The 20,981-nt window shown below is 40.7% G+C and overlaps 1 pseudogene; it reads left to right on the top strand.

The window, feature by feature from the left end:
* The first annotated feature begins 3,406 nt into the window (after nucleotides 1-3,406).
* Nucleotides 3,407-4,195, top strand: LOC141372888 (small ribosomal subunit protein eS4, X isoform-like; annotated as a pseudogene).
* The last annotated feature ends 16,786 nt before the right edge of the window (nucleotides 4,196-20,981 follow it).

Below are 20,981 nucleotides of genomic sequence, written 5' to 3'. Positions count from 1 at the left end.
TATTATATTGTCTTCCAGGTCGCTTATTCGTTCTTCTGCCTCACTTACTCTAGCTGTTAGATTATCTAGATTGGATTGGATCTCATTGATAGCATTTTTAAGTTCTGCCAATTCAGCTTTCATTTCTGCCCTTAGAGACTCTATGTTGCCATTAATTGATTTCTCCATTCTAGCCATTGTCTTCACAATTGCCAGCCTGAATTCCATCTCCGACATCTTGGTTATATCTGCATCCATTTGTAAATCTGCAGCATAAGTCATAATCTCTGAGTCTTTTCTATTTTGGGGGTTCCTCCTCCTAGTCATTCTGTTGATGGGTGTTTGAGGGAATGTATAGAGTCCAAATTATTGCAGAACCCAAGCAAGATGCACGTGTTTTCTTGGGAACTTAGGGTTGCTGGCCTTCTGTTTTCCCAGCCAGTCTTCTGGGGGAGGGGCCTGCTGCACTGTTACTCAGGCAGCCCTGTTTGGGCAGAGTTGCCCTGCCCCCCTGTGGTGGGGGATGGGCTCAGCAGGAATCAATTTGGGGGGCTTTTGTTCTCTGGAGGCTTTCCCTGGTGGCTCTCCGTGTCTCTCCTGCAAGTCAGAGCAGAAGAAACCATTTCCAACCCTCTGACTCAGAGCAGACAGACCGCAGTCTGTTCTTCAGTGAGCTCTCCCGGCCACACCATCTCCGTTTCTATCTGTGCTGCTATAAACTGCAGCGTCCTGGGTTGTGCACCCCTCCACAGCGCCCCCAGTCCTGCCTCCAGGTCGGGGCACGTCTCTGTCCTTTGTGCTTCTAGAACCGCCAGCTTCTCCCAGTTCCCACGCGCGACCCCGCCGCTCCAGGTTTCTGCCCCGGGGGGCTGCCCTAAAGTCCTTTCCCCACCACTACAGTCTGTGAGTCTGTGCCCCATCCCCAGCGCATGAGGCTGTCACTCACCAGCGGTGTAGGATCCCCACAGCCAGGCTCCCTCCCGCCGCCGTTTATCCTCCGATATCTACCGGGAATCACTGCTCCCCGCTTAGTACCTTGAAACCAACCGCCTGCGATATTCTGTTTGTAGAGATCCAGATCTTCTTACATCTCAGGCTGGTTTCGTGAGTGCTCAGAGTGGTCTGGTAGATATCCAGCTCAATTCCGGGGACCAGTTGAAATAGGGTCCCCGTTGAAATAGGGTCCCCTACTCCTCCAACATCTTTCCTTCTCAGCCACACCCCAAAGTTTATAGCAGCATTACCAACAATAGCCAAACTATGGAAAGAGCCCAAATTTCCATCAACTGATGAATGGCCAAAGAAGATATATATAAAATGGAATATTAACCACCAAAAAGAATGAAATCTTGCCCCTTGCAACAACATGGATGGAGCTAGAGTGTATTATGCTAAGTGTAATAAGTCAATCAGAGAAAGAAAAATACCATTTGATTTCACTCATGTGGAATTGAAGTAACAAAACAGATGAACATATGGAAAGGGGGAAGAAAGAGAGAGGGAAACAAACCATAAAATACTCTTAATTGAGGGTTGATGGAGAAAGGTGAGTGGGAGATGGACTAAATGGGTGATGGATATTAAGAAGGGCACTTGTCATGTTGGAAACTAGGTTTTATACGTAAGTGATGAATCACTAAATTTTCCTGAAACCAATATTACACTATTTGTTAACCAATTAGAATTGAAATAAAAATTTGAAAAAGAAAAAAACTTGAAAAGAAAAGTCCTCATTTTCTGACAAAAAATTAAGAGATGATGTCCAAAATTATTAAAATTGTGTGACATACACATCACATTAACAAAATGAATGATGAAAATCAAGTGATCATCTCAACAGATGCAGAAAAAGCATGTGACAAAATTCAACATCAATTTATGATAAAAATTCTCAACAAAGATATCAGGAGAATGTACTTTAACATAATAAAGGTCATTTATGGTAAGCCACCACTCATATTCAACATGAAAAACTGAAAACTTTTCTTCTAAGATCAGGAACAAGACAAGGATGCCCATTTTTGCCATTTTTATTCAACATAGTATTGGAAGTCCTAGCCAGAGCAATTCAGTCAAGAAAAAGAAATAAAAAGCATCCAAATTGGAAAGTAAGAAGTAAAACTGTCACTATTTGCAGATGACATGATTTTATATCTAGAAAATCCTAAAGACTCCACCCAGAAAGAGTTAGAATTTAAAAATTCAGTAAAGTTACAGGATACAAAATCAATATACAGAAATTTGTTGCATTTCTTATATACGAACAATGAACTACATGAAGAGAAATTAGGAAAACAATCACAATGACAATTGCATCTAAAATATAAAATATCTAGGAACAAATATAACCAAAGAGGTAAAAGACCTATACACTGAAAATTATAAGACACCGATGAAAGAAACTGAAGAAGACAAAGAAATGGAAAGATATTCTATGCTCATGGATTAGAAGAATTAAAATTGTTAAAATGTTCATACTGCCCAAAACAATTGACAAATTCAATGCAATCTCTAACAAAATTCCAATGACAGTTTTCACAGAAATAGAACAAACAATTCTGAAATTTCTATGGAACCACAAAAGATCCTGAACAGCCAAAGCAATATTGAGAAAGAAGTGGAAAGTTGGAGGCATCATGCTCCCTGATTTTATTTGGCTTTTTAACTTTTTATTTTAATTCCAGTTAGTTAACATACGGTGCTATATTAGTTTCAGGCGTACAATATAGTGATTCAACAATTCCACACTCCCTGATTTCAAACTATACTACAAAGCTTTAGCAATTAAAACAGTATGGTACTGGCATGAAGATAGGCAGATAGATCAATGGAATAGAACAGAAAGCCCAGAAATAAACATGTATGGCCAATTAATTTATGAAAAAGGAGGAAAGAATATACAATGGGGAAAAGACAGTCTTTGATAAATGGTGTTGGGAAAACTGAACAGCCACATGCAAAAGAATGAAATTAAAATACTATCTTAGACCACACACAACTATTAACTCAAAGTGAACTGAAAACTTGAAAGCCAGACCTGAAACAAAAAACTTCCTAAAAGAAAACATGGTCAATGGTTTTGGCAATGATTTTTTGGATCTGACTCCAAAAGCAAAGGCAATAAAAGCAAAAATGAACAAATGGGACTACATCAAACGAAAAAGCTTCTGCACAGCAAAGGAAACCATCAACAAAATGAAAAGCCAACATACCAAATGGGACAAAATACTTGCAAATCATATATCCAATAAGGGATTAATACTCAAAATATATAAAGAACTCCTACAACTCAAGAGCAAAATAACAAATAATCTAGTTTTAAAATGGGCAGAGGATCTGAACAGACATTTTTCCAAAGAAGACATACAGTGACCAACAAACACATGAAAAGATGCCCAACAGTCTTTTTTTGTGGCCTAGCATAGCCATGTCTCATGGTCCCAAGAAGCATCTGAAGCATGTACCAGCTCCAAAGCATTGGACACTGGATAAACTGACTGGTGTGTTTGCCCCTCATCCATCTACTGGTCCCCATAAACTGAGAGAATGTCTCCCTCTCACCATTTTCCTAAGGAACAGACTTAAGTATGCCCTAACAGGAGATGAGGTAATGATCTGTATGCAGTGTTTTATTAAGATTGATAGCATGGTGTGAACTGATATAACCTACCCTGCTGGTTTTATGGATGTCATCAGCATTAACAAGACTGGGGAGAATTTCCATCTGATCTATGACACCAAAGGTCACTTGGCTGTTCATCAGATTACACCTGAGGAGGCCAAGTATAAGTTGTGCAAAGCAAGAATGATCTTTGTGGGGACAAAAGGAATCCCCCATCTGATGACCCATGATGTCTGCACCATCCACTATCCAATCCCCTCCTCAAGGTGAATGACACCATTCAGTAATCTTCCCACCAAATCTGGGAAGATTACTGATTTCATCACATTTGATGGTAATCTGTGTATGGTGACTGAGAGTGCTAACCTGGGAAGTATTGGTGTGATCACCAAAAGAAAAGGATACCTTGGTTCTTTTGATATAGTTCATGTGAAAGATGCCAATGGCAACAGCTTTGCCATCCAGCTCTCCAACATTTTTGTTACTGGCAAAGGCAACCAACCATGGATTTCTCTTCCCCGTGGAAAGGGTATCTGCCTCACCACTGCTGAAGAGAGATACAAGAGACTGGTGGCCAAACAGAGCAGTGGGTAAAATGGTCTCTGGGTGATGTGGTTAAGTCTTTAAACTTAAAAATAATACAGGAAAGAAAGAAAGAGAGAGAGAGAGAGAAAGAAAGAAAGAAAGAGAGAGAGAGAAAGAAAGAAAGAAAGAAAGAAAGAAAGAAAGAAAGAAAGAAAGAAAGAAAGAAAAGAAAGAACAGAAAGAAAGAACAGAAAGAAAAGATGCTCAACATCAGCAATCATCAAGAAGATGCACATCAAACCACAATGAGATACAGCCTCCCATCTTTAGAATGGTTATTATCAAAAAGACAAGAAATAATAAGTGTTAGCAAGGATAACAGCATTGCAGCATTATTTACATTAGTCAAGATATGAAAACAATCTCTGTCCCCATGGATGGGTGAATGGATAAAGATGTGATACACACACACACACACACACACACACACACACTAGAATACTACTCAACCATAAAAAAGAATTAAATCTCGCCATTTTCAACAACATGGATGGATCTTGAAGGAATTATACTAAGTGAAATAAGTCAAAGAAAGACCTTATGATTTCACTTATATGTGGAATCTAAAAACAAACAAATGAACGAACAAACAAACAAAAAAACAAAACACATAGATCCAGAGAATAGTGGTTGCTAGAAGGGAGGGGGTCAGGGAATGAGCGAAATCAGTGAAAGGGGTCAAAAGGTACAAATGTCTAATTAAAAAATAAATAGCCATAGGGATGTAATATACAGCATGGTGACTATAGTCAATAATACTGTAGTGCATACTTGAAAGTCACCAAAAGAGTAAATCCTAAAAGTTCTAATCACAAGAAAAAAAATTTTTTGTAACTTCATATGGTGACAGTTGGTAACTAGACTTATTGAGGTGATCATTTCACAATGTATACAAATATTGAATCACTATGTTGTACACCCAAAACTAAAATAATGTTATATACCAATTATATCTGTCTAAAAATAGACAAAATAAATGCAAATACACACACATAATTGTGTGACATAAACATATTTAGTTAGGTGATAGTTGTCACCTCTGAAGCTAGGATTTGGGATTGAATGGGATGGAATAGATGACTATATTTTTTTTTCATTTTAAGCCTTAATGCATATATTACTTTAATTGAAATATTAATTTTTTAAGTAATTTTCAAAAATAAAGGTAGCCCTGGTTCTCTCTCTCTCAGAAAGAAAAGTGAGTTCCCAGCTAGGTGCCTCCAAAGGGGCTGACTAGTGAACTAGGTGGATAAGGGGGTGAGGAGCCTCCTGAGTAGGGCATCTCAATGAAAACAGAGCCAGACAGTCAACTGGACCCAGTGGTAGAGACTTAGTCCTCAGAAGCCAAGGAGAGCCCACCTCATGCATAGCATACAGGTTGTCCCTTAGAACTGTTCTCACCCCAAATCCCCATTGAACTCCTGCCTGAAGGTTATGGAAAGGAGAAGTGCAGCTGACCCTTGAACAACATGGGTTTGAACTGCACAAGTCGTCTACTTACACGTGGAAGTTTGTCAATAAATACAATATAGTACTGTAAATGTATTTTCTCTCCCTTATGGTTTTCTTAATAACGTTTCTTTTCTCTAGCTTACTCTATTGTAAAAACACAGTATATAATACATATAACATACAAACCATGTGTTAACTGACTATGCTATCAATAAAGCTTTTAGTCAATAGCAGGCAATGAGTAGCTAAGTTTTGGGGGAGTCAAAAGCTAAACACAGATTTTCAACTGCACAAGAGGGGAGGAGAGGGGACGAGTGCCCCTAACTCCACACTGTTTAAGGGTCAACTGTATAAGCAAAAAATACAGGAACTAATTCACTAAGAACTATGTAGGGGCACTCAGCCCAAAGACAGCTTGGTCTTAGAATCCCACTCATTGAATGTGCCCTGAAAGTGGGGAAATCCCTGGCATGGACCCTTCCCCACGTGGGCACCTTGAGAGCTCCAGCACATTGGAGCAGCATCCAGAAAGAGACTGAGGTGCTAGAAGAAATGGATGTGCCTTCAGAGACTAATCAGAGCAGGGCAGTGTAAACGGAGGGCCAACTGATCTTGTTCACGAGGCACATGTCAGGTACCTCCTGAGGACTCTCCAAATCCCCCTGGGGCATTTTGCAGTCACCCAATAGGCTGTGTGAGCAGATGCAGTGACACCGGTAAGTTCAGTATCTGCCTATTTATATAGCCCTGTGACCCCTGTGAGCTGGCGACCTGAAAAAGCAATCTTCCTGAATGAGGTACAAATGTGCCAGTGCAGGCATCTGGCTCCGGCACAGAATTTTACCTGACCAGCTTGGAGTGCTCTTGCCATGGGCAGTCTTCCCAAATAATACCAATCAGAGAGAACATAATGTTAAGCAACTGCCCACGCCCCTTAAAAACTTTCAGGACACCACTCATGAGCTGTCACCCCTCAGACAGCTCCACTAAGTCTGAGAAAGGGGTCGTGACCAGGGGGCAAGTCCACAGCTGCCAGCTCCACGGTCTGAGACCCACAGCTTAAGAAGAACAAGGGACCCTGGTGACACGAGCTCTCAGCTTTAGTGTCTGCTTTTCTCCATGGCCAGACCCTTCATCTTCGCCCCTGGACACATCCTCACCTTGAAGAGTCAAAGCCAAGGAAGGCATGCTCTTGACGCTTCGGTACCAAGGAGGAAGCTCCCATCACTTCCTGGGAAGCAAAGCAGCATTTCTGTGCCTCTTCCCTTCCTCTGCTGGTTCTGTTGTTACAACGCATAAGGGGAATTTTCCCCTTGAGGATCATTTCCATTTCTCTAACAGCAGGGCCTCCCAGAGACCTCATTTGAGCCCCTAACCTGCCCTTTCCAGCCTAGATACTCCACACCACACATCCCATCATTCAATGATACAGCCTCTCCTAAGCAAGGTCCCCTATTGTTTTGCATAAGTTGATCCTTTTCCTCCAGCTAGACATTCCAGAACAGCAAGGATCAACCTTAGACATCTATTCTATAGTCCCCAAAGCACCCGTCCTAGCCCAATAAATAAGCTGGCACTCAATAAATACGTCTTCACTAATGTTTCAACTCAAATGGCTAGTTTCATAAGGAAGCTGAAAATGGGCTTGTTGGGGGCGGGGGGGGAACAAACAGAAAAATTTACAGGTCCTTCAAAGTGTTTTTGATATCCTCTCCTTCTTTTTCAGCCCCTTCCACAAGCCCCCGCATGCTAAAAACACATAAATAAGAGTCTAATAGAAGCCAGACGTTGAAAATAACATATTTTCAGGAGATTTTTTTTTAACAAAGCTTGGACGCCTGTGCAGGCTGTAAATTTACAGTTGATGATCTTCTGCCAGAAGTTCTTTTGGGTGCTTACAGCTGTGAAATACAATCTTTAGTTGACTACACAACCCCTTCATGCTCCCAGTCCGATTCCAACAGCCCATATTCCTGACAACAAAACTCATCACAACAATAATAAAATAACAAGAATATTTATTTGGATTTACACACCACCTTTCACCTAAGGGTCCCTGAGCAACTCCAAACACAGCTGAAATGGTTCCAAACCATGTACCTCTCCAACTTGGATTTAGAAGCTAAAAAAGGAGTCAGTCTGCTGTGTGTAATTCCTTGGCAAAAATCATACACTTTTCCATAAATGGAAACAGTGAGTCCTGGCTCTTCTTCAATAATCTTCTCTACCCTCCTGACACCTTTCTTCTTTGCTGAGAAAAAAAACATTGGCATAATCAAGATCCTGCCTTTAAATTTTATTGTTTTGTACTTTGAAGATTTTTTTTTTTTTTGCAAAAGGTAAGTATACTATAAAACTTAAGTGTCTTTCTACTTTGCAAGATTCGTTGAAATAACTTTTATTTCGGATACCTAGAGAATTGGGAAATACCCTCTCTTTTCCATTTCCTTATTTTTTCCAAACTTGCATTTTTATTTCTTCATGAACTATAGCTATTTCTTTTGTTTTAAGATTTTATTTATTTATTTGAGATAGAGAGAGAGAGCATGAGGGGGCAGGGGAGAAGCAGACTCCTCGCTGAGCAGGGAGCCTAATACGGGGCTCGATCCTAGGACCCTGGGATCATGACCTGAGTTGAAGGGCAGATGTTTAACCAACTGAGCCACCCAGATGCCCTCAATTATAACTATTTCTTTACTTGTTTATCCTCCTCTGCTACAGTGGGAGATTTTTTTTTAAAATAAGACCTATATATTTGTACCCTTTCTATATATTTGTACCCTTTCTTTTTGTATGCCAATTTCTCTCTGTGCCGTGTGCACAGAGTATATAGATCTGTGATGAACGGACTTGTTTCTGAGTTGCATCCATAATTTAAATTTTTTCTTAAATATATTATATTATAATTAATATATATTACATGATATATTTACATATAATATATAAATATCTATTAAATATATTATGACCTCAGTGTTTACATTAAGGTACAAATGAGGGGGTAAAAATAGCAAATGCCTAAACCCTATCTTTCATTCTACTGGACCTAAACAAACAGCTACCAATGGTGTCAACCATCATCACTAGAAATAAGGAAACCAATTTACTAGGCCTACCAGCACAGAACCCAGATCTCCTGCTTTGGTTAAATACAACATTAGAGGGAAATTACTCTGAGCCCTTGGATTATTTCAGCCCTATTGCTGGACATATAAAATGATGACCCTCTTAGAAAACTTTGACTCTTAGTCACTCATTAAATCTAAATAAAGAATCTACAATGTGTCTGACATTGTGCTAAGGGCTGAGGATATAAGAATGTCAAGTGCATTGCCCTGCCCCCAAAGAACTTATAGTCCAGGGAAGGAAGCCATCAGAGAAACAGAGAAGAGCAGGGTAACACTGTAAGCAACGTGACATAATGATGCACAAGGTGAAAGTGGCTCCATTTGAACCCAACCTGACTGATGCCTCTTCCCAACCACATGCTGGGCTGTGAACATACTTTAAAACCCTGCGCTCTGAACCTACTTCCCTCCTCTGGAATACCTAGCTATCACCATAGCTGGGGCAGTGCCTCGTCTTGGCATCCTGAGAGCAGTGTTTTGTTGCATATTCTAGAAGCTTTCTGGCTTCTTCCCTGGATGCCATCTTTCTGTTCTCTCTTGGCTCTTTACTCTGGAGCCCACAGGCCTGCTTGTTTTCTCTTTGTACTTTAACACTGTGGCTAGATGATATTTTCAGATATTAATGTTTTTTCTCTCTGTATTTGTTTGTTTCCTTCCTCCATTTCAGACTGGTAGTAGTCTTGATACGCCATGACTTCCAGAAGGCATGCATCAGAGCCAAAACCAGAAATAACCAGCAAGTCCTTCTGGCTTTTTTTTCTTCCCCCCAAAAAAACATGTTTAAGCCTTTACTGGAACTCAGTGGTTTGGAGAAAAGATGGGAGAGAGTATGAAAAACAATAAGGATGGGGCTTCATCCTTCCTTTCTTCCCGGCCCTAGAAAGAAATATCCCTAGAGTAAAAGCAGGAGAGGAAGGAAGAGAGATACCAAAGGGTCCCAGAGCAGCCACGATTCCCCATGCTCTCATAATGTTGACAGCAAAACTCCAAATGGAAGGGCTGGGCGGAGTTTAGGCTAGGCAGACAAAACCCCAGCCGGCATCATGTGGCATAGCCACAGGAGAGAAAAAGGGATTTGGTAGAAGGGTGGCAGCCTTAGCAGTAACCTACCTGGAAAGATGACCAAGGACCAGATAACCACTCTGCATCCTGATGCCTTGGCACTGCGTAAGAGAAAGGGAAACTCAAAGAAATGAAGTTAAACTTTGCCCCAGACTAAACGAAGGGACACTCAGTATGAAGTGAAGCTGACTTATGAATGATAACATACAACATCTCTAACATACCTGAGTTGCGTGGGCTGACTAGCCCCGCGCTCTTCCTGGATGCCCTTCTCTATGCACAGGGCTTTATCCACTGTTGAATTCTAGATCGCAATCTCAGGTTTTGCTTCCTTTCCCTACAATTTGGACTGATATTGCAAGCTGCTTTCTAAATATTTCATTTCAAACTTATCAAGTCCTGAGGTGACTTCTATCTTTCTGATTCTTCCCCACCCCCACCCCACCAACCCAGTTCTCTCCCCCATATTCTTTTCTTTGACAACAGCATTAACGTCCACTCGTATCAGAAACCTCCCATAGACCCTTAGTTCCTGTATCTCCTTTACCACCCAGACCAGTCAGTTCTACCTTAGGAACCCTCTCCATTGGCTCAGCCATACCCATTTTCCAGACCCTCAGCACGTGTACTCTATTCATGTATTGGCCTCTTCACTGGTATCTGTGTTACCAGACTCTCTTCTACCCTGCCCAAGTCATCCAAGATCCTAGACCCCTCCAGCTTCCTCTTAGAGAATACCCACATTCTTCATCAGGGAATACAGGACTCTGTCTAAATATGGCCTCTGACTACTTCATCCTCCACCACTTTCTATATTCTGCATGCACATACACTCACACACGTAGCCCAGAATCTTACCACCTCTTGTGAGCCAAGAAGTGACTATCGCTAAGTAATGGATTAAGAAGTGGTAAGCTTGTGGCTTAGTCTAAATGATAAGCTGGTTCATAATTAAGCATGAAGAAAGTCAGAGCAAATGTGAAAAAAAACCTTCCTTGGTTTCCTTCTAGAATTCTCTTATGTTGTAAGAAAACAAACCCAGGAGAGCCTGTCACTTAGAATAATGGTCAACATGAATGGCAACTAAAACTGAATTCTATAACGCTGCTCTGGCCAGCCTTCCAAGAGTCTTTGGCCACTTTTGTGGCACCTGGGTGGCTCAGTCGTTAAGCATCTGCCTTCGGCTCAGGTCATGATCCCAGGGTCCTGGGATCGAACCCCGCATCGGGCTCCCTGCTCAGTGGGAAGCCTGCTTCTCCCTCTCCCACTCCCCCTGCTTGTGTTCCCTCTCTCGTTGTCTCTCTCTCTCTGTCAAATAAATAAATAAAATCCTAAAGAAAAAAAGAGTCCTTGGCCACTTTTGTGACACCTGTAATACTGCCATTCTTACAGGATTTTTGTAAGAATGAAGGTGATAGTCGAGGGAGGAGGGGACTTCTCTGTAAACTTCAAAGTCTTGTACAAAATGTAAGGATTCACTCTTTTTCCTGTAAATAAATATTCATTCATTTCTGTCTTTTACAATTCGAAATTCCTTAGAAAAATACAACTCACAGAGGGTCTGTCTTATGCAAAAAGGAAATGCCACATACCCATGAGAATCCAAATAATTTTTAAATGAAAGTATGCTGGGAAATGGCAGGGTATCTTTTACTGAGAACATGGGAATCCATATGAATTCAGAAACATTACACCACGGTTGTTATCATCAGGGCAGCCCTGGTGTGTCTGGCTGAATTTTTAATATTCGAGCTTTTTAATCTTACATGACCCTCCCTGGCAAAGTCAGTCCAAAAGAAGAAACACTTAATAAACATTTGAGGCTGGGGACTAGCTGTTTGTGAAACTCACTGTCCATTAAGTAATTGCAGGTTAGGCTAAATAAAATGTTTTATGGAGAGTAATATATCCATGGTGAGGCTTCATTAAATATGTTACTGTTTTTATGGCGCCTTCAGTATGGAAAACAAATAACCCGTCCTTGTTCCCCAGAGACTACGCTGACCCCCAAATCTGCTTTGCACTTGCCTTGCATGCAGATCAAGTGTCACAGCTGGTTTTACAAAATATAAGAGTGCAACCAGTTCTTTGCTGCTTACCAATGCCCTGATAACACATGATGATAAGGAATAAACTTTTATTTCCATATTCCACAAACTGTGTTCTACGGAACATTAGTTCTGTAAGATGGTAACATATATTCCGAAAAAAATGAAAAGGAAGGAGGCAGCCATGCTAAGGGGCTCCTCCATGAGCAAACAGGTTTGAGAAACAAAGAGTTTAAACAAAGGCAAGCAGTTTTCCTTCCTTTGGGATATTTAAAGCCTTCAATAGGCCAAAATGCTTTGTGAGTCTCCTAGAGGGGAATATAGTAAATAGAGCACCTCTAAAATTATTTGGCCATAGAACTTATTTTCTATAGAACACAAAAGGTACAAATGTTCCACAGAACATAGTTTAGAAGAGGCTGTTTTATTTAATAAAGCCAAGTAACCAATGACAACCAGTTCAATAATTTCCAGAACATCATATTTTTCAGGGAAAGTCCTAAGTAAGGGAACATCTCCCACAAGCAATATCATTACAAGAAGCATAAGACAGAATCATCTGCAAATGAAGTTTTGAGTAAAACACATTAAGATTTCACTACAGCCTGAGGATCTATAATTCAATATTTGAAGCCATTGTTTCTCTTATGGAGAACGGGAAACAAAATTGACAAAGGAAGTTGCCATATTTTCTACACTTTGTCGCAGGATGACAATTCTCACTTAAGCACAAGAAGGAAAATATTAAAAAACAAAAATCCAAGTATGTTTGCTGTCCCTGTTTTCCCTTATAATTACAAAAATCATCTTCAGTGCAGCAAGCTTATAAAGTAATGTATGACAGCCGGAGTGGCCAGGGTGACCAAGAATAGAAGCCGCACTGTGAAAAACCTCTCATGTGACTCTGTGTTGTCATCGCATAATGGATGCTGATGGTGCCCCTCCTGGATCCCTTTTACCTGTCATCCCCACCCCGCACCCCCCCCATGGCCATGAATGTTGGTTACTAATAGCTCCAGAGGCTTCCTCCCAGAATTGCCCTCTGCAGAACAGGAGCTAATCTTAGGCAGTAGATTATATCACTCATCCATCCCAGGGCAGCTTGTAACCAGTGACCGACTGATGTGAGATACAAAAGGCTGGCCTCCTTTCCTCGAGGCAGGACCAGCTATGTGGTACCATTCATCCACGGAGCTCTTCACGAGATCAGGTTAAAGCTGGCCTCTAGCTGAGACCACAGCCCTGCTTAGCTCCTTGCCTGCCCTATCTTATTTCCCTTACTCTCTTGTTCCTGAGACCACTCCAATAACTAACACACATCCAAATGCCAGTCGCAGGCTCTGCTGTTAGGGAACCCAGCCTAAGACATCCAGTTTGCAACTTTGAATCTAAAGAGACAGTTTTTTTCTTTCAATTACAATAATACAGTTCACAATGGCTTGTCCCTCTTACCTGCTTCAGGAACATTACATCGTGTTCTAATAAGAGGCCTTAGATCAGTATTTCACATCGTGTGGTCTTGGATCGTGTACACTGGAGTTATCGGGGTGCTTGCTAAAAAGTAGAGATTGCTAAGCCCCACCCCGGACCTACTGAATCAGAATCTCTGAGAGTGGGATCCACAAATTATATTTTATATATCAGGTACTTCTGATATAGTTGAGTTTAAGATTCACTATCAAGATGCCATGATTTAGCCAATTTCCCCCCACCACCCTCCCTGTAATAACTGAGAGATACTCTCAAGTCAAGCTAACTTGTCTTCTTACCTTCTGCCTACTGATAAACTCCTCTGAGAGAAAACAATGCATAAATTTCCAAGTAGAAACTTCCAACATGGTCTACAGAGAGAAAAAAAAAAAATGAAACCCAAGCAGATTATTGTCTTGGCTAATGACAAACTACCTCAAAATGTAAATTTTGTTTCATTTCTTTGAAATCAAAAAATGTGACTTGAGATGACACTCTAAATAAATAAGTTGGAGAAGCTATGTTTAATCATCTAAAATCAATTATTTCTAAGTATTTAGGAGCTATGGGAAGGAAGATAATCTTAAAACATTTTTTTCAAAGCACAATGCAGAAAAGATTTACAGTAGCTCATAAACATCTAAATTGCCATATTTATTCATCCCACAGAAGTTGACTGTTGCTCGAGAATTATTTACCTAAGAAGTCTCAGATCTCTGAATACACTGTGAAAAACATCACCGAATGCCGTGTTTTTGCATACCTCTGACAAGCGTGGGACAACCGCAGTTGTTCACAAGTACCTCAAGCAGCAGGACAATCAAAATTAACCACAGATATAAGTTAGTGACAAGAGATCAAACAGAGCTCCAACAGCAAACTTGCCATCTACCATGGAGCCAGGATGGGTCAAGAGAAGAAGGTGGGTGGAGATGGCTTCTAGGGAATGGTGTTTACTGAGCAGCAGTTGATTCAAGCCTAGACTGCTTGGCAGGCAGATATCTCTCCTCATTATCACTGTTTTGGGATGTGTGTGTGTGTGTGTGTGTGTGTGTGTGTGTGTGTGTGTGTGTGTTGGGTTTTTTGATCCAAGAGAAATGAAATGGTCTTGATTCAATGCCAAACAGAGCAGCCACACAGTTCCTCACTGGCTGGCATTTCTTAATGACCATCTCAGCAGGGATCCCAAAATGAATCAGCCCCCCCCGGAAAGCTCACTCACCCCTAGACGATGTTCCTAATAATTATCTAGTGCTCAGTTAACAGAGAATACAAGAACACGCTTCTAATCAAAGTGAAGCACCCTTTCAAATCTCAGAAGTCCAAAAGCTACCTGGTAGGAGGATATTGGGTTATTCGATTTGTTGTTTTCTCCTGGAGGTTGGAACACGGACTGTGTGATAACAAATCTAAAAACAAAACTCAAAGAGAAGTCTCAACTTTTAAGTTATAAAAATACATTAAAACCAATATTTTTAAAAGATATGCTAAAAATAAAGTGTCACAAATAACACGCTTTTTTTTTAAAGATTTTATTTATTTATTCATGAGAGACAGAGAAAGAGAGAGAGAGAGAGAGAAGCAGAGGGAGAAACAGGCTCCCAAGGAGCTGGAAGCCCGATGCGGGACTCGATCCCAGGACCCTGGGATCATGACCTGAGCCGAAGGCAGACGCTTAACCATCTGAGCCACCCAGGCGCCCACAAATAACACGCTTTTGAAAGAAAGGCCACTCTACAGGTATGAACGTGTAGTTTCCAAAGTGGTTTCAATGTGTCATTTTCAAATGAGCTCCAAAGTTCCTTCGAAAATCTGTATTAGAGTAGCTCCTTTTGGGGAGAAAGTTATACATATCATTTAATGGGATTGACACACAGACATCTGGGGCCACACCCATCAAGAGCCAGCATTCTTGCCTTGAATTTCATAATCACCTCTGTTGGTATACCACAGCAAACTGACCGAGAGGGTGTTGGTCATCCGAAAAACCTGAGATTTTCAAATAGACACAAGAAAAAGGAGAAAGAGCTGTTTTATTTTATTTTTTTTAAAGATTTCATTTATTTGACAGAGAGAGAGAGAGAGCACAAGCAGGGGGAGCGGCAGGCAGAGGGAGAGGGAGAAGCAGGCTCCCCGCTGAGCAGAAAGCCTGACATGGGGCTCGATCCCAGCACCCTGGGATCACGACCCAAACCGAAGGCAGACGCCCAGCTGACTGAGCCACCCAGGCACCTCAAGAAAGAACTATTTTAGAGAAAGGATCCTGGCAATGGTAACACTAAATATAATGAATGCTCCAGGCTTATATCAATAAGCAGTCTCACTGCCCTGACAGTTTCAGGAAAGGTAGGAAGAGACATGATGACGATTATAAACTCAACTCCTCAACATTAATTCCTATGGAAACAATAAGACAAACCATTAAACTATCTATTTGAGGGCACCCAAAGAAGCACCAAGTTCAAATAATCTTACATGGCTCCATGAAGAACCAGCATGGGAGCACCCATATAACCCTTCAACTATAAGTCTGATCTACATGGTATCTAGATAAAGGAGGCAGAATTAGAGGTAATTACCTCCAGAAATTCAATTCCAGTCTACATGATATCCTTAGCAGTTTCTTATTGAGATATGGTTTAGGATCTAGCTGGTCAAAAGCCAGATCCAAACACAATTGTAGTGGCTTAGTGTCCACCTGAGCACCATAGAGTCTCCTCACAATGAAAGCTGTGACTGAAAGTATGCACTTTAGTCCTTCAGATGACACAAAGTTGAGTGGGGCTCCTTAAAAGTCATGAAATCCTAATTAAAAGCAACTATAATAAAAGGAAGAAGAAATGTTCAATCTTATTAGTCATCTGGGAAGCACAAGTTAAAACCATGTATGATATCATTATGTACTATCAGAACGATTAAAAAAGACTGACAATATGAAATGTTGGTGAAGATGAGGAACAATAAGAACTCTCAAGCTGATGGGGATATAAAATGGTTCAACCAATTTAGAGAACTCTTTGGCAGTATCTCGTAAAACTGAACATACATATATACCAGATGTCTCAGTGATCCCACTTCCAGGTTTATAGCCAACAGAAATGGGTACATTCTGTTCCTTCTACTTTTAAGCTATTGTGAATAATGCTACAACGAATATTCACAGAGTATTCAAAAGTTCAAAAATAGGCAAAACTAGGGCGCCTGGGTGGCTCAGTTGGTTAAGCGACTGCCTTCGGCTCAGGTCATGATCCTGGAGTCCTGGGATCGAGTCCCACATCGGGCTTCCTGCTCAGCAGGGAGTCTGCTTCTCCCTCTGACCCTCTTCCCTCTCGTGCTCTCTCTCTCTCATTCTCTCTCTCTCTCAAATAAATAAATAAAATCTTTAAAAAAAAATAGGCAAAACTAATCAATAGTATAAGAGGTCAGGATAGGAAGGAGCTTGTGAGTGCTGATAATATTTTGTGTCTTGATTGGGACACTGGTTACACAGGTCTATTAAACTTTGTGAAAATATTTTGAGTTATGTATTAATAGTTTTATACTTATAAGTATATACTTGTGATAGTATTGTATGCTATATATTATGAACTGAACTGTATTCCCCAAAATTCATTATGTTGAAGGCCTAACCCCTAATGTGATGATATTTGGAGACAGGGCCTCTGGGAAGTAATTAGATTTAGATGGGGTCATGTGAGTATAGCTCTCATGATAGAATTAGCACCCTTATAAGAAGAACTAGCAGAGATCTCTCTCCCTTTGCCATGTAAGGACATGGTGGCTAGCTATCTACAAACAAGGAGGAGGACTCTCACCAGGAACTACATGGGAAGCACCTTTTTCTTGGACTTCCCAGCCTCCAGAAATATGAGAAATAAATGCCTGTCGATTAAGCTACCTATCTATGGTATTTTCTTATAGCAGCCTGAGCAGTTAACACACTACTATAAAAGTTTACTTAGAACAAAACAACAGCAAAAAAGCAACTGTAAACTACTAGAAAAAATAGTCCATCAAAAACAAAATACACTTGGAAACTGTGATTTCAGTACAATGTATTGTGATGTTAGTGAGAAATGATGATTGAGAACCTCTCAAATTCCCAAATCTGCAAATACCCTTTTAGAAAAAAATGAAGTGCTATTGAGATATGGTGCTGAGACAAGACAGGCACTGGCTCCACAACTGGTTCTGGGCACCAGCCTTACAGTCTTTGAAACTCGAATCTTTGCTTCCGTAAAATGACAAATGACTACCTGTTTGGTGTCACACACACACACACACACACACACACAAACACACACACACAAAATCCCATTACTCTAACATCCACAGAGTCTACTATACAAGATTTGGAAACAAAAAGCAAAACCAGAGGTACCAAGAAAAGACTGGGCAGAAAGGGTCATTATGGGCCACAAACTAAACATTAGTGGGGTGTGAAATGCCTTTCCTGAAAAGTTAAAATTAAATATGTCTTGCTTCTGGTTAACAGAACGTAGGTTTCTATATGAGAAAAAATTCGGTCAATGATATTGAGACTAGATAGCATTCAAAGATGGTATTTGGTTTGGGTAAAAACATTTTAATAAATGGTGGAAACCACTCAACATAATTTTGCTCAACACTTCTGAGCAAAAACTGAAGGTATCCAAGTAGTTAGCTACCAGAGGGGCACCTATGCAAAGTGTACAGATTGCACCTAGCTCCACCCACTGGGTAGCTCCACAAACTTGGCTCAGACAACTTACTCAACCTTGTCGTACCTCAGTCTCCTCATCTCTATACAGGGTGACAATAATTATCATGAATCAACTGCATTAACAGAGGTGAAGTGTGTCTGTCATCTAGTAAACAATATGCACACACAGACTGTTACTGCAGAAGGAGAAAGAGCTTTGAGATTCTTAGAGCTAATAAACAGGACTCCACAATAGTTTTCCCCTCTTCACCTCAGGTAGAAGAAAAGAGAAGAGAAAGCAAGGCTAGTTGTGGGATGGGGTAACAAGGACCCCCAGCCTCCAGAGCATCTCCCTCACTTGCTCAGAGACACCAGAAATGCTTAAACATGCTCTATGATCAGAAAGGCTTGAAATGGCAATAGCCCCTTAAAGCAGCCCTTGGATTTTCACCTTATTCACACTATGCAGTAAATAATTGCTGTCAGGACCCTTTTCAGGCACTAATTTGAAAAGTGGAATACAGAGGACCCTGGGACACTGGACACTTGAAAGTAGAAGGGAGAGGGGCAGCAGGGTGGCTCAGTCGGTTAAGCAGCTGCCTTCGGCTCAGGTCATGATCTCAGGGTCCTGGGATGGAGCCCCGTGTCAGGCTCCCTACTCAGCTGGGTGTCTACTTGTCCCTCTCCCTCTCCCTCTGCTCCCCCCCACCATGCTCTCTGTCTCTCTCTCAAATGAATAAATAAAATAGAGACAGAGACAGAAAGAGCAAAAGCAGGGGGAGAGGCAGAGGGAGAGGGAGAAGCAGACTCCCCACTGAGGTGAGAGCCTGACATGGGGTTTGATGCCAGGACCCTGAGATCATGACCTCCGCTGAAGGCAGTCGCTTAACCATCTGAGCCACCCCAGTGCCCCTAAATAAATAAAATCTTTAAAAAAAAGAAGAAGAAAGAAGAAGGGATTCTCAAGAAGAAAAGAAGCTAAAGATGCTGGAGGCCAATTTCATCATTTTTTTCTATCCTCAGATGGGACACAGGGAACTGCAGCCGACCCTTGAACAACGTGGGTTTGAACTGTATGGGTCCACTTACATGCAGATTTTTTTTTTATAAATACAGGACAGTACTATAAGTGCAATTTCTCTTCTTCATGATTTTCTTAATGACATTTCCTTTTCTCTAGCTTTCTTTATTGTAAAAATAATACACACACACAATACATATAACAAACCAAGTAAGTATTAATCAACTCTTTATTTATTGGTTGGTTATGGGAGGAGTCAAAAGTTATACATGGATTTTCAACCATTTGGGGGGGTCAGTTGTTCAAGGGTCAACTGATTTCCTTATGAAAAAAGAAGATTTAAAGAAGATATCCAGGTAATACAATTCCCCCCAAACCACTTCTCCTCAATTATTTGCATTTGTCAAAGAAAGTGCCTTTAAGCTTGAATTAGCACACAGTGGTTACAACCTCACATGCACTTTGCCTATGTAAATACAGGTTTAGTATCAAACACTAATACTAATAAAGAAAACTACAGAAAAATGGATGTGTGCAATTTAACTCTAATGGAGATGCAAACCTTTGGAAAAGTGGATGTATATTTTTCTGTATTTTAAGTGTGAAAATGGAATGTGGCTTAAAAGGAGCAACCTCTTGGATAACACACGTCTCTACAAATAGATCTGTGATGAGCTTTTAAGGGTGATCGAGTAACTAGCTATAAACGTCAACCACAAAAGTTAGCCTGCCGTCTCTAACAGAACTTTTTAATTTTATGAAATATAAATACCTTCTTGGAATGGTTGCTCAGGTCCAGAATCTAACTTCGCACCACACTTACAATCTGTGCAAGCCATTCCTAGACGTCCTCTGGAGACCCCTTCGAGGTCTGCAGTTTCACAATAAAGATAACCTACAAGAAGGGAAATCAGCGTGCAGAGAAAATACCTCCATTGAAACATTCCTTCGAGTCTGGATTCTCCACATTATCTACTCCTGAGAATTCAGGACGATTGTTGCCCCTTAATTCAGGGGAAAAAAATATTCAGAGGTAATCTCCTACCCTTCCTGATTTCCACAAAGAGAAAAAAATCACTTTCCGTTTCTGTACTGAATTAAGGATGGTTAAAAGTAGTAGATTGGTAGAAATTATTGTGACAATACAGAACCACACTAAAACAATTAGCAAGATAAGAAAAGAGAGAGAAAGAAAAGCAGCAACAGACAGTGAACTAAAAAGATTCCAAGTAAATAATTCTCATTTTTTAGGATCTCAGCCTAAGGCTTTTCTGTGAATTTTAGATAAAGATATCCAGCCTCTTCAGAAATCTTTAATAAAACACCCAACCCAACAAATAATGTATTTTCCTGCTGTGGCAGAAGACTGCAGTTAAATTTTCCAGGGGTCATGATCTGTGTTTCCATGCAAGAAAGAGGGCCAAGCAAAAAGGACTTTTCCATAAAGCAGTTAAGGAATAACGTGGATTAGGAAAAAAATAAAATGAGTCTTTATCTTCTTCGATGTAAATATTTTCCTAATATACCACCTGCTGGAAGCCTCTGGGAGAATATGATTGTAAGAACACAACTTCTGTGAAGCAATTTTCTGAATTCCTGAGTAATTCAGTTAAAAGTGGGACAGTTCTTCCATTATCCAAGATACTATCTCAAACCACAGCTTTGCCCTACTTTTACCAAAATGCCCCAGAAATCTCCATTTATCAGTTTTCCTGATTGGTAAGATGAATTCCTTGCGCTTTCTCCTTGAGTCTGAAATCTAACCAGTTAACAACCTTTCCACTTCCAAGTCTGGGAGTCATCTTGGACCTCCTCACCCTCTCACCTTCATGCCACCCAGCCCCGTTGATACTCCACACACACACACACACACACACACACACACACACACACACACACACACTGCACAGAGTATACTGAAATATGTCATTGA

Source organism: Callorhinus ursinus, unplaced genomic scaffold (assembly GCF_003265705.2).
Source record: "Callorhinus ursinus isolate GAN/ISIS: 27379988/994484 unplaced genomic scaffold, GSC_fseal_2.0 scaffold6, whole genome shotgun sequence".
NCBI classification, from domain to species: Eukaryota; Metazoa; Chordata; class Mammalia; order Carnivora; family Otariidae; genus Callorhinus; species Callorhinus ursinus.
Note: the sequence above shows the minus strand (reverse complement) of the source record. Positions and strands in the feature narration are given on the sequence as shown.